General features: G+C 34.2%; 1 long non-coding RNA gene across 1 annotated transcript; it reads left to right on the top strand.

Moving 5' to 3' along the window:
• LOC107916978 (uncharacterized) lies at positions 1-971 on the top strand. Its single transcript, XR_001689663.2, has 2 exons — positions 1-326; positions 606-971. It is a non-coding gene; the product is annotated as an uncharacterized lncRNA (long non-coding RNA).
• Positions 972-6,923: the final 5,952 nt, after the last annotated feature.

Below are 6,923 nucleotides of genomic sequence, written 5' to 3'. Positions count from 1 at the left end.
TAATGACTGACCGCACAAATTACCCATTTAAAGGGAACATGCGCGGATCCAGCTTGTCAATGCGCAGGCTATCACTTTCCCTCCCCCAAATGCTGTTAAAATTAAAGACAACCTTTATTTAATTTAAAAAAAAACATTAAAGAAGCCTTTAGAAAATCCAAAGCCTTTTTTAAACCCCTTTTTCCTTAAAAATATTTTACCCTTTTGCTTTTTTTAAAAAAAGAAACCCCAAAATTTTTGAAATGCTCTCTCAACCTCCAGCTGAATGGTTCACAGCCAGGCCCCCCACCACTGCCTCATACGCTACCGTAGACGGCCACCGAAAGGTACATCCAACCTCTCCCTTTTATTATACCTTAGTATATATACTGGATTCAAATGAAAATAAAAAAAGAAAAGAAAAACAAAATAAAATAATGATGAATAATCACCTTCGAAGTGAATTTTTTGTCTGATCTCTATTGGTTTTTCTGTGAATCTTGTATTTTTTCGTATTCTATTTCTCTAAAAAAAGGTAAAAAAACCGTCTCAAAACTAAGAATATTTGTGGCCTTTTATAGCCATTTTTACAATGGTTACTTGCTATTTCTTTGCTCACGTCGCAGGTCATGAAGACGTGGAGGAGGAACGGGCGTGGGGCGTGCTACACACGAGCTGGGACGAACGTGCGAGGTGGAGTGCGTGGTGACTGCCGGTGGCTGCGTTCGTGCGGCGCATGGAGTAGCCTAGGGTTCTTTTCTGATTTGGGCTATTGTAGAGTTTTGGGCTTTAGAATTTGGGTCAAAGTTATTTGGGTTGTTTTATGTAATTGGGCTGGTCCTTATATTTTTGGATTTATTATTTGTTTTTGCTTTTGTTTTGTATGTGTATGGGTTGTAATTGGGTATTTGGGCTGGAATTAGGTAGCCCGGGCAAAATTTCAGGTCTCACAACCGTTGTATATCAAGAAGGCAGTTCGTATTTTTAGAAAACCTTTGTTTTAGTAAAAACCTTATTTTTTGCGAATTGTCCAAACAAAATGTTAAACAAAAATCCAAATCTCAAAAATTTAATCAATAGTTCGGAGAGTCCAATTAATACAAAACTCCTAGAAATATCCTTTAAGTAAATAAAACTTTTAATTAAATTCAGTTCGTAAACTAGTGGTCACCATAAGACTCCGCCACACCGATCCGTCTAAGTCTGTGGATTACCTGGACAGAATAGACAAATAGAGGTGAGTTTACGTAAACTCAATGTGTAACCCAGTAAAAATAGACATGCAAACATGCAGAAAACTCACATAAAATCATATACAGATTTGGGCTCATGCCCATTTCAGATACAAATAACAAAGTCAGATATATAGATCGGATAATTAGAATCCTATCCCCATCCTCTACATACCAACTCCGACCATCCCATCACATCATATGGGGTTAAAAACACTCATCCAACCCTACACACAATATCGTGCCATCATGACACATATTAGATAATGTGTAGTCAAGCTACCAGAATATAGGCGATGATCGCCATACAAAACACTTTCTCCACATATACAAATCCCACCCCAAAACAGATACAGAAAACAGATATAGAAATAACAGATTAGAATGCTGAACATGCTTATATACAGATTACGGAATAATTAGACATGCATAGCATTATCATACTCAGAACAGAATATCAGACTATCAGATCTATAATTTTAAGGTTTGGTTAGCACTTACCGACCTTACGGTAGGCCCATAGTCGATCGGAACGACCCATGTAACCCTAGAAAAAAATTTAAAAATATAGGCCCATATGCCCGTGTCGGCTCATACGCCCAGATTAGCCTTGCCCGTGTGGTCCACACGGCTTGGCCCAGAATCCACATGCCATTGCGGCATGCCTGTGTGGGCCTACACGCCCAACTTGGCCTAGCTTGTATGGCTTACACGGCCACACTCTAGCCACCACACGGCCATGTCTTGCGCACGGCCATGCCTTCTCGACCACATGGCCATGTCTCACACACAGCCAACCACACGGGTAACCATACGCCTGTGTGGTGTCAACAGAACAATTTTTTGGCTTTTGCCGAAACTCTTTTTTTTTTTTTGCATTTCGGGTACACACTTGGTATCGTTTCGATACAAAAACAATTCTGAACCTTCCAACCTAAAAACAGAGTACCTATCAACAATTTAGCAGATTGATTATTGAATTTGACATAAAATCAACATGGAATCTACTTACCACCATCGACAGACAACTCCTTACGCACGCAAAACCATTGGAGTGCGATTCTTTGCTCCACAATCTGCTCCTCAACACAAATTGCCACTACTCAATCACTATAGATTGCCATTGCTAAAATCCCAACAAGAAGTTAAAGGTATGTCAAACATACTTAGCAACTGATCAGAGAACCCGACAAAACTAAAGACACGATAGAACGATAAATTCACAACAGAATTAAAGAATAAGAATGAAACAGATGAAAATCACTGCATAAAAAAATTAGTTGATAACTATTTCTAATATGTTTTACAAATTAAAGTATATGTTACTTTAGAAAAAATTGCTTGAATATTTCTAATATGATATTTTAATATTAATTTATGTAATTAAGGATAGACATATTCTAATCCTAATTAAAATGTGAGTATTTTATTATATTAAAAATAATAATGAATGGTAGTTTTTATTGGAAAATATGGACATCACATATATAATAAAGGTAATTACATGTTATTATTTACTATCATGATAGGTTAGCTCAAATTAAAAGTGATCTAATTTGGTTAGAATTTTATTGGGTTTTAATTATTAAATAAAGTATGGGTCAAATATGTATAGATACTTTAGTAATTGAGTTCTAATCAAATTCTAATTAATAATGGGCTAATTAGGAATTAAAACTAATATGTCAAGGTTATAAATATTAGGGTTATGGTCCCCAAATTATACACAAGATATCTTTTCTAATATCCCATCCTTAGGAAACAGAGAGCAAATATTCTCTGAATTTCTTATGTGCTAATTTGGAAGATCAAACCTCCAAGATCGGGAAAAACTTCAAGGAATTCATGGATTCAGGTACGCTTCCACATTTAGTTTATTCTTGATTTATTCTTGATGATTTGACATGATAGATCCTGATTTATTCAGTTTTATTTTAGATTTATTTTACAAATCTAACAAGTGGTATCCGAGCCTCGTCATATTGAATCATTGAGAATTAATTAAAGTTCTTTCTTTGAATGATTGATTCATGAAATTTTATGGGTTTTATATTTTGAAGGTTTGTGTTAAAATTTTAGGGTTTTGTTTTAATTTTTTAGTTTGGGGTGATTTTCAAACTGATGGATTAAATTACGGAGTTTAAAATATTTGTGTAATTGCAAATCTTGCCATTGAATTTTTATCCAATCTTGCTTTTAAATAAAGAATGTATACTTTGCATGCTCTGTTTCAATTTTGATTCCTACTGTTTTCGCATATGAAATTCAAAATTTTTTTAATCATATAAGATATTTAATTTAGTTAATAAAAAATGGAAAATAAGGTCATAGTAGAAATTGATGTTTCATATATAATATATGCATGCTTTGATTGGTTTAATGCATGTTGTTTTGGAAAATTATATAAATATATATGATTATCTTTTAATTTGATTGAAAGATGTAATTAAGGTAAATATTTTGAAACAAATAAATTCAGATTTTGACTTTTAATTAAGGATGTCTAATATTTTAAATAGATTAGTTGAAACAAAATGCCACCAAAGTGACCTCTTTTGTGTAGATTAGTTTATTTGAAATATCAAGATGATTATATGTTTTTTTGATTCATGCGTTTATTAATTGACCCAAAGGTAAGTTAATATTTAGCATAATTTCAATGACATCTGTGGTGATAAATATGTGACAATTATAAGGTATTTTATGTAAGCAATAAGTTAGTCCAAAGATTAATTAATTGTTTGACATTATTTATTGTTAATGTTTGATTGCTACAACAAGAGTATCAGTTATTGTTAATATTACTGTCCAAAGACTTGATATTAATGTTGTGCTTGGTATCTTGAGATGGGATTAGCCGTTGTCTTGAATTTATTGTTTACTTATAAATATTGATGTGAGCTTGTTTTTTATTTGTTCTATATTCATCTAATTCATCTTCTGCTGCCACAATATCTGCTTATACAAATTCTATACCCATGCTTAATGGGACTAATTTTAAGGAATGGAAAAGGCACTTACTTATAATGCTTGGCTATATGGACATAGACCTTGCATTAAGGGAAGAACAATCTGCACCTCTCACTGCAGAAAGCACCTCCGATGTTAAGAGGGATTTTGAGAGGTGGGATCCTTCAAATCGCATGAGTCTAATGATCATGAAACACAGCATTCCAAAAGCCTTTAAGGGCACAGAATATGAAGAGATTTCTCAGGCCAAGTGTTTCCATGATGAAATTGAGTAACATTTTGCTAAAAACATAAGGTTGAAATGACATCACTTCTAACTTATTTGATGTCTATGAAGTATAAGGGTCAAGGAAACGTAAGGGAGTACATTATAGAGATGTTCCATACTGCTTTAAGACTTAAGGCACTTAAGATCGAGCTTTCTAAGGAATTGCTTGTTCTTATGGTTTTGGTATTGCTTATTGCACAGTTTAATCAATTTAAAATTGGTTATAACTGTCAAAATGAGAAATGGACCCTAAATGAGCTCATTTCTCATTGTGTGCAAAATGAAGAAAGGTTGAAGTGTGATAAGTCTAGAAGTGCTCATTTGGCCAATGCCCTTAAAGACAAGGGCAAGAAAAGAAATTATTAGAATGAAGTTACTAAGGGTTCAGCTCAAAAGAAACAACAACAAGCTACAGAGAGTTCTTTCTTTTGTAACAAGTCTGGACATGTAAAGAAATATTGTACCAAGTATCATGCTTGGCGTGCAAAGAAAGGTATAACTCTTAATTTTTTCTATTCTGAGATTAATTTTGCTTCAGTACCTAGAAACACTTGGTGGATAGATTCTGGTGCTACTACTCACATAAGTGTTTCTATACATGGTTACCTGAGCTATCGAAAGCCAAGTGATGGTGAAAGACACATCTTTGTGGGCGATGGAAAATTGGTAGGAGTGGAAGCGATTAGGCACTTTATGTTGTTATTAGGAACTTGTTTTTATTTGGATTTAAAAGACACTTTTATTGTACCATCATTTAGACGGAATTTAGTTTCTGTTTCTTCATTGGACAAATTTGGATATTATTGTTCATTCGGAAACAATCAATTTAGTTTGTCTTTAAATTCAAATGTTATTGGAACTAGTTATTTAAATACTTATGACAACTTTTTTTGCTAGAAACAGTTGCATCCTATAATGAAACCTTGCATGTGGAATCACGTGGTATTAAACGCAAATTAAATAAGGAAAATTCAACATCATTATGGCATAAGTGCTTAGGTCATATCTCAAAAGGTAGAGTTGAATGCCTTGTGTCAGATGGTATTTTAAAGTCCCTTGACTTCATAGACTTTGATGTCTGTGTCGATTGCATTAAGGGAAAATAGACCAAAACCAAGAGATTGGGTGACAACAGATCTTTAGACGTATTAGAATTAATTCATACAGATATTTTGAGCCATTCCCTACGGCATCCTAGAATGGTCAACAATATTTCATAACATTCATAGACGATTACTCACGTTAAGGGTACCTATATCTCATTCATGAGAAATCTCAGTGTTTGGACGTGTTCAAATCTTATAAAGCTGAAGTTGAGAATCAACTAAACAAAAGGATTAAAAACGTCAGATCTGATTGTGGTGGTGAGTATTACGGTAGATATGATGGCTCAGGTGAACAATATCCAGGACCATTTGCAAAATTCCTAGAGGAATGCAGTATTGTCCCATAGTACACCATGCTAGGATCACCTAGTATGAATGGTGTAGCTGAAAGACGAAATAAAACTCTTAAGGATATAGTAAGGAGCACGATTGCTCATTCTACCTTACCTGAGCCCCTCTGGGGAGAAGCATTAAAGACACAGGTTACATTTTGAATAGAGTACCCAAGAAAGCTGTTGCCAAAACACCTTATGAGCTTTGGACAGGTCAAAAGCCTAGTCTAAAGCACTTTCACATTTGGGGATGTCTAGCTGAGGCAAGGCCTTATAGGCCACATGAAAAGAAATTGGACTCCAAAATAGTAAGCAGCTACTTTATTGGTTATTCTAAGCGATCTAGGGGCTATAAATTTGATGATCCCATAATAAAAAATATTTTTGAGATGAGAACTGTAACGTTTTTTAAGGATATTGAGTTTGGGGGGAGAAATAAGGTTAGAGACATTGTTTTTGAGGAGGAATTGGATTCTAACTCATTTTCTACTATCACTTTTGATGATGTTCAAGTTCTTATCCCTATCATTGATCAAGAAGTGAATCCAGAACCTCTACAAGACAATGATGAACATCTCTCCATTCAAAATGAGGTAATTATTCTAGAATAACAAACTCAACAACCTCAAAAACAAGTGTCATTAAGGAGGTCTACAAGAGAAAGGAGAAATGCTATTCCAGATGATTTTGTTGTATTCTCCAAGAACATAAGGATGATAATGGAATGATGGAAGATGATCCAATCATCTTTCATCAGGCCATAAAAGGTTCTAATTCTCAAGAGTGGATTGATGCCATGAAAGATGAGTATAAATCTATGCAAGACAATAAAGTTTGGGAACTTGTCCCATTACCTAAAGGTGCAAAACCAATTGGTTGTAAATGGATATTTAAAAGTAAGAAGGATGCAAATGGTAATGTGGAAAGGTAAAATGTGCGTCTTGTAGCTAAAGAATATACTCAGAAAGAATGTACTGATTTTATAGAGATTTTCTCTCCAGTTTCATCGAAAGATTCCTTCAGGATAATCATGGCA

The sequence above is a fragment of the Gossypium hirsutum genome, chromosome A01 (genome assembly GCF_007990345.1).
Source record: "Gossypium hirsutum isolate 1008001.06 chromosome A01, Gossypium_hirsutum_v2.1, whole genome shotgun sequence".
Classification (NCBI taxonomy): Eukaryota; Viridiplantae; Streptophyta; class Magnoliopsida; order Malvales; family Malvaceae; genus Gossypium; species Gossypium hirsutum.
The sequence above is the reverse complement of the archived record's forward strand: the minus strand, read 5'-3'. Positions and strand labels throughout refer to the sequence as shown.